This window comes from Mizuhopecten yessoensis, unplaced genomic scaffold (assembly GCF_002113885.1).
Source record: "Mizuhopecten yessoensis strain PY_sf001 unplaced genomic scaffold, ASM211388v2 scaffold931, whole genome shotgun sequence".
Taxonomy (NCBI): Eukaryota; Metazoa; Mollusca; class Bivalvia; order Pectinida; family Pectinidae; genus Mizuhopecten; species Mizuhopecten yessoensis.
In genome coordinates this window covers 130465-138300 of record NW_018403793.1, presented here as the reverse complement: position 1 = coordinate 138300, position 7836 = coordinate 130465, and the positions used below count along the sequence as shown (strand labels likewise).

Sequence of the window (7836 nt, the reverse complement as noted above, 5' to 3'; positions counted from 1 at the left end):
CAACATAATGCACCAAATAATATTAAAAGATTTTTGGTGTACAAGAACCGGAAATTGGTGTTTTACTTCCGTAAAACAATTGATGTAGCAAAAAAGTGTATGAAAATACCAACATTTTTAGAGTTTAAGATTTTATAACTTTTTTATTATGCAATTTTTTGTTAAATATTTGAGTTCATAATTTGCAGCAGATCCTACTTTAAATAATATAATATTATTTGATAGCGTAAAACATTGTTTTGATAGTTTTTTGGACAATAAAGTGAACCCTGTCGTACACCTTTGGAAGGCGGCACTAAATAGTTCATAGCACAGGCCCTGGGGACCTTTTTAATTTTTTAAAAATATCTCATGGGTCGTGTATTAGGGAGCTACAATTATAACCCAGTAATGGTTAAATTGCTTTGTGGGCAAAATTCTTTTGTTCCTGTAACAGGTCCTTTGTGTGTATAGTGCGCACCTTTTTAGGTAAATATTGTCATGTCAAAAAGGGTGCGCACTATAGGCAGTCACTCTTGGGTTATCGTTCTGGAGTTTCAGGTCCGCCATATTGAATTACCTCCCTTCAAATAAGTCCATCAGTACTCTTTACGACACAATACCAACATTCAGAGGTGTACAAATTTAATAGCACGACAACCAGGCTCTCTGGTGTTTGGCTAGCGCCATTAAATGATACCGTACTATAGCTAGTCCAATAGCCGAAGAAATTTGATTATACAAGGCTGAATTAACACAAAACCATTGTCTTAATCATACAACTTGTCTGTATGCAGGCTGCAAGCATTATGAGCAAGACACATGTTTTTATGGATCAAAGTCTTCCAAAAACGATGTATTTGGTCCAGGAAGCCATGCTTTGTTGACCCTGTGTATTGGTTGATACAAGTTTCAGAATGGCAATATGAACGAACTGACATTGACAGAAAGATTTGATATGAAAATAAAATATCAATTTGAACTCGATTTTACCTCTGTAATAACTCATAAACGTATTCTAAAATGTATTCATGATTTGCTACTTCAGTACAGACTATAGATGTAATGGATTTAGTACATGATTAGCTACTTCAGTACAGACTATAGATGTAATGGATTTAGTACATGATTAGCTACTTCAGTACAGACTATAGATGTAATGGATTTAGTACATGATTAGCTACTTCAGTACAGACTATAGATGTAATGGATTTAGTACATGATTAGCTACTTCAGTACAGACTATAGATGTAATGGATTTAGTACATGATTAGCTACTTCAGTACAGACTATAGATGTAATGGATTTAGTACATGATTAGCTACTTCAGTACAGACTATAGATGTAATGGATTTAGTACATGATTAGCTACTTCAGTACAGACTATAGATGTAATGGATTTAGTACATGATTAGCTACTTCAGTACAGACTATAGATGTAATGGATTTAGTACATGATTAGCTACTTCAGTACAGACTATAGATGTAATGGATTTAGTACATGATTAGCTACTTCAGTACAGACTATAGATGTAATGGATTTAGTACATGATTAGCTACTTCAGTACAGACTATAGATGTAATGGATTTAGTACATGATTAGCTACTTCAGTACAGACTATAGATGTAATGGATTTAGTACATGATTAGCTACTTCAGTACAGACTATAGATGTAATGGATTTAGTACATGATTAGCTACTTCAGTACAGACTATAGATGTAATGGATTTAGTACATGATTAGCTACTTCAGTACAGACTATAGATGTAATGGATTTAGTACATGATTAGCTACTTCAGTACAGACTATAGATGTAATGGATTTAGTACATGATTAGCTACTTCAGTACAGACTATAGATGTAATGGATTTAGTACATGATTAGCTACTTCAGTACAGACTATAGATGTAATGGATTTAGTACATGATTAGCTACTTCAGTACAGACTATAGATGTAATGGATTTAGTACATGATTAGCTACTTCAGTACAGACTATAGATGTAATGGATTTAGTACATGATTAGCTACTTCAGTACAGACTATAGATGTAATGGATTTAGTACATGATTAGCTACTTCAGTACAGACTATAGATGTAATGGATTTAGTACATGATTAGCTACTTCAGTACAGACTATAGATGTAATGGATTTAGTACATGATTAGCTACTTCAGTACAGACTATAGATGTAATGGATTTAGTACATGATTAGCTACTTCAGTACAGACTATAGATGTAATGGATTTAGTACATGATTAGCTACTTCAGTACAGACTATAGATGTAATGGATTTAGTACATGATTAGCTACTTCAGTACAGACTATAGATGTAATGGATTTAGTACATGATTAGCTACTTCAGTACAGACTATAGATGTAATGGATTTAGTACATGATTAGCTACTTCAGTACAGACTATAGATGTAATGGATTTAGTACATGATTAGCTACTTCAGTACAGACTATAGATGTAATGGATTTAGTACATGATTAGCTACTTCAGTACAGACTATAGATGTAATGGATTTAGTACATGATTAGCTACTTCAGTACAGACTATAGATGTAATGGATTTAGTACATGATTAGCTACTTCAGTACAGACTATAGATGTAATGGATTTAGTACATGATTAGCTACTTCAGTACAGACTATAGATGTAATGGATTTAGTACATGATTAGCTACTTCAGTACAGACTATAGATGTAATGGATTTAGTACATGATTAGCTACTTCAGTACAGACTATAGATGTAATGGATTTAGTACATGATTAGCTACTTCAGTACAGACTATAGATGTAATGGATTTAGTACATGATTAGCTACTTCAGTACAGACTATAGATGTAATGGATTTAGTACATGATTAGCTACTTCAGTACAGACTATAGATGTAATGGATTTAGTACATGATTAGCTACTTCAGTACAGACTATAGATGTAATGGATTTAGTACATGATTAGCTACTTCAGTACAGACTATAGATGTAATGGATTTAGTACATGATTAGCTACTTCAGTACAGACTATAGATGTAATGGATTTAGTACATGATTAGCTTCTTCAGTACAGACTATAGATGTAATGGATTTAGTACATGATTAGCTACTTCAGTACAGACTATAGATGTAATGGATTTAGTTAGCTTCTTCAGTACAGACTATAGATGTAATGGATTTAAGTACAAGCACCATTTTTTGTTTTACCTTGAAATCTGCAAAATACACAACCGGTTTAAAAAATGAAAGCATGGTGTTCTTTCAGCAACAGAACGATGTTTTGTTTTAAGTTATTCCATCTAGATATCTTGATATTTTGTTATGTTTACATTTACATATCATGAATATGATAATCTAGCTGTACCATTTCTTAGACCGCAGGGGTCAAATCAACCTCATTCAATTAAGAAATGTTTGTTCTTCCTCAATAATGTTTGACCAAATTTTGTACAATCCACTCGGGCAATTAGGGGGTATAAGCGTCTTAAAGCAAAATATTAGATAATTTTCCTCTTTGGGGCCCGGCCTTCCTAGCCCCAGGGGTCGACCCAGCCTCATTTATTTAGGAAATGATTGCCATCCCCCCATGAAGTTTCAAGAGAAAATTTGGTTAAAATTGTCTCTGGTTTTTAGGAGGAGATACGTTTTAGCTAAAGGGACCTTTCAGAGCCCCACACCCCCGGCCTCAGGGGTCCAACCAACCCCATTTATTTAAGAAATGATTCCCCTCCCCTAGTGATGCTTCAGACTATTTTGGTTGAAATCCTCTCTGGCGTTAAGCAAGAGATGCATTTTAAAGCAAATTTAACTGAGTTCCCCTTCAGCCCCCCCCCTGGCCTCAGCGGTCGAACTAACCTCATTTATTTAAGAAATGATTGCCCTCCCTTAGCGATGCTTTAGACTAAATTTGGTTGAAATCCTCTCTGGTGTTTAGGAGGAGATAGGTTTTAAAGAAAAAGTAGACGACGGACGCTGCGCCACGGCATAAGCTCACTATATATATATATGGTCCTTCGAAAAAAAACTGCAAAGTTAAATATGCTTATCAGCCACAAATCCTCAGGGAGCCTCTCATTAAATGGATTGTATAGTGTTTTGTATACTGACCTGTTTCTCGTTCATCTTCTTCATCAAATTTCTCTCTGGCATAACTAGATCCAGGTCAGGAAAAACATGGCTACATCAAAAGTGAAAACTAGTATTGTGAAAATTAGTATTTTATCAAAAGCGAAAACCAGTATATTCATTGTTTCTTCTGTTAAATACCAGTTATTACATTGAGTGGGCCGTATATTTTACATTTTACAACAGTGTGAAGCGCCGGTTTAAAGGTAGGAAAAATACTCATCCCAACATTTCAAACATGTCATCGAGAAACGAAAAATCTATAAAGGTCTACATGACTTATACATGTCACCCCAGCCACGCAAAGGATACTCTCTGAGAAGGTCAAGGTCAGGTCGCGACCAGGAGGAGGCTTCCTCTGACTGGTCTAATTGTGGGTTGAGGTAAGCATCCACAACTGCTGTGCTGGGAAATCCTATCAACATAGTGATAACAAACCTGTCACTATACAAAATCACAGGTGTCTTGGATATGGTAGATCAGCTAAACATTATTTACAAGACATCATTAAATAGTTTCAGAGACACTCCTACCAAAATATTTTGCAAAATATAAATGGGAGCAATAACTAAAACCCTCAATCAGGGTTTGAGATATTTTGAGATATTTTGAGAACAGTCTTTGGGCCTAAACTGGAAAATATCATCAGAAAATCTAGGAATTCTTTTGAAAATGTATAATCTGCTTTGCTTTACCCTTAGTAAAATCCTTAAAAAAAACCCATCAGTTTACCAGTTTTTTCTGAAATAGTCACCTTTGTTAATATCCAGCTTCCCGAGTTTATTCCTGATCTAAGTGTCCTTGTCTTGCTGGTGTCTTACTCTGTCCCACCAGGACCTGAAACAACACCAGGCCACAACACCATGTGTCGAGGAACCTTATGAGCATAATCACTGGGGATGGGTATCACAAACAACACCAGGCCACATCCCCATGTGTTGAAGAACCTTATGACCATAATCACTGGGGATCGGTATCACAAACAACACCAGGCCACACCACCATGTGTTGAAGAACCTTATGACCATAATCACTGGGGAACGGTATCACAAACAACACCAGGCCACATCACCATGTGTCGAGGAACCTTATGACCATAATCACTGGGGAACGGTATCACAAACAACACCAGGCCACATCACCATGTGTTGAAGAACCTTATGACCATAATCACTGGGGATGGGTATCACAAACAACACCAGGCCACATCACCATGTGTCGAGGAACCTTATGACCATAATCACTGGGGATGGGTATCACAAACAACACCAGGCCACATCACCATGTGTCGAGGAACCTTATGACCATAATCACTGGGGATGGGTATCACAAACAACGCCAGGCCACATCACCATGTGTCGAGGAACCTTATGACCATAATCACTAGGGATGGGTATCACAAGCGGTTTTCATTTTGTAATATATTAAATATTGCAATTTATTTTTATATTGTATCCCGAGAAATTAAGAACATTTATAATTATTTTATACACCAGTAGAAAACACGAAAAGTGAGCATCAGGTAATCAATGAAAATTGGAAAATTATGTTGTAAATGTTTGGTAGATAATTACTAGATATCACACCAAGCATGCTGCATTTGGATAAAACTGATTTAATCTTAATGTTATTTCGGTACAATCATGTCATAATTTTGATTAAACCCCCAAACAATTAACTGAAAACGCATGGCAATATATTGCCATTTCAAAATCACATTTCAATCTATTTATTGCTAGAAAAATTTTGCTGGACAAATATTAATTGCCCACCCCTAATAATCACATCACTAAACTATTGAGAATTCTTGCTTATAAAAATGGGCTGGTGCATGAAAAGTTTACAGAAGTAATATATGAGATCAAGGGGCCTATTTTGTGACCACTACCATGTACAATTATTTTCTCATGATTGAAGGCAACAGATTCCAGTAAAACCAATTTTTGAATACTATTCAAATTTAAAGTAATATTTGCTTTACTTGTCAACAAGTGCCGGGATTCCTTCCCCTGGAAACTCGGCCATGATCTCCAGAGCAGGGACCAACCCTCTGTACCCCAAGGTGTAGTCACTGCCACACAGCAGGTCGATGTTGATCACCTTCCCCTGGAAACTTGGCCATGATCTCCAGAGCAGACACAGGACCAACCCTCTGTACCCCCAAGGTGTAGTCACTGCCACACAGCAGGCCGATGTTGATCACCTTCGCCTGGAAACTCGGCCATGATCCCAGAGCAGACACAGGACCGACCCTCTGTACCCCCAAGGTGTAGTCACTGCCACACAGCAGGGCGATCATTTTCTCTCGGCACAAACCTAGAACAAACACACTTTGGATAAGAATAAGTCTATGATGCATAATTCTGGAGATACTCTTTATATGTAACTGGACTGAGAAAATTCTACATGCATCAGTCTGTTTAATAAATTTTCTTTATTTCTTTCAATAATAACCAATAACTCAATCATCCCTAAAGACACATTTGAACTCTTCCAATTCAAAGGTTAGAATAGTTCATTATTAAAATTCAGGAGTGAACGAGTTAAATATATTGTAGACAATTTATGATGAACACACTTAATATAGCCACCTTACCTTAATAATTACAATAGTTCGTGTTTCATCAACATGAATGTTTTATTTTACATAAAAGTTACAGTTTCTGTTATGTTTGACTACACATCAAATGTTGAAAGTGAATACAAACAAAAACATGAAAAGCAAATGAAAGTAGAAATGATGAGCAACAACACCACTGAATCCGGTTCAAAAAGTAATGTTAGATTTACATCCTACGTGCTGACATGTTTCAGCCAAAGGGAAGCCGTCTTCAGAGCACAGTAAAAACATGCTCAATATAATTAATCTACAGCATGTCAATTGGTGTTATTTATTTTCAATTTCAAATTGGGGCTAGGGGAATCTTTTCAAGTAAAGTTGCATTCAAATTTTAGAGATTTGTTATAATACAAGGAGGAATAAGATAGAAATTTTAAGAAAGACCACACTGTTAAAATCAAATCAGCCATTCTAGACTAGTAGTGTTTTAATTGGGAAGTTGACGGCTGTCAGAGCACAAGATCACAAGGCCCTTTGAGCAATGTCAGCTAAACATCTCAACAGACTTTACCTAATTGATATCTATATTGGTTCTCTGGAAAAATTGTAGACACAGGTCCAGCCAAATAACCAGATATCGCTGTCATTGGTGACGGATCCTTCTGTTTGATTGGTGAGGTTCATAAACGCACACTGAGCCTCAGCCTCCATCGGACTGACGATGTAGGGAATGCCAAACATCCGCAACAGCTCCTGAACAATATTCAAAATGTGAACAAGTTTTGATATATTGATTTTGCAATATTGGATTCAAACAGTGACAATTACATACATATATTTCTTTCCTTTAGAGAGGTTAAGTCCTAAATCCTTGTTTTAACTTGCAAAAAAAACAAGAGGCCCATGGGCCTTAACGGTCACCTGATATATTTATACAGAGTTGATTTTGCTTTTAACATGTACAGAAATATTATTCAAAGTGACAAAAAACAATAAAACCACCTTATTCAATATCTAGCATACAGATTTAAGACTAAAAAGTATTTGAAACTAGCACCTCTGATTCTAAACAAGGAAAATGAAGAAATTTTAGCACACTGACTCCTTTGGGCCCCACCCTACAGCCCTTGGGGGTAGGGCTGGCTCAAAATTTTCAAAGTATCAAACTGTC

General features: G+C 36.1%; 1 long non-coding RNA gene across 1 annotated transcript in view; it reads right to left on the bottom strand.

Annotated features, from left to right (window-relative positions):
• Positions 1-7836, bottom strand: part of LOC110455614 — a 20306-nt gene that overhangs the window by 7960 nt on the left and 4510 nt on the right. The window contains exons 2-6 of the long non-coding RNA XR_002463472.1: positions 7237-7418; positions 6087-6421; positions 4860-4942; positions 4418-4520; positions 4088-4131 (exon numbers count right to left, since the gene is read on the bottom strand). This is a non-coding gene — a long non-coding RNA (uncharacterized LOC110455614). The remainder of the gene's footprint in view (positions 1-4087; positions 4132-4417; positions 4521-4859; positions 4943-6086; positions 6422-7236; positions 7419-7836) is intronic.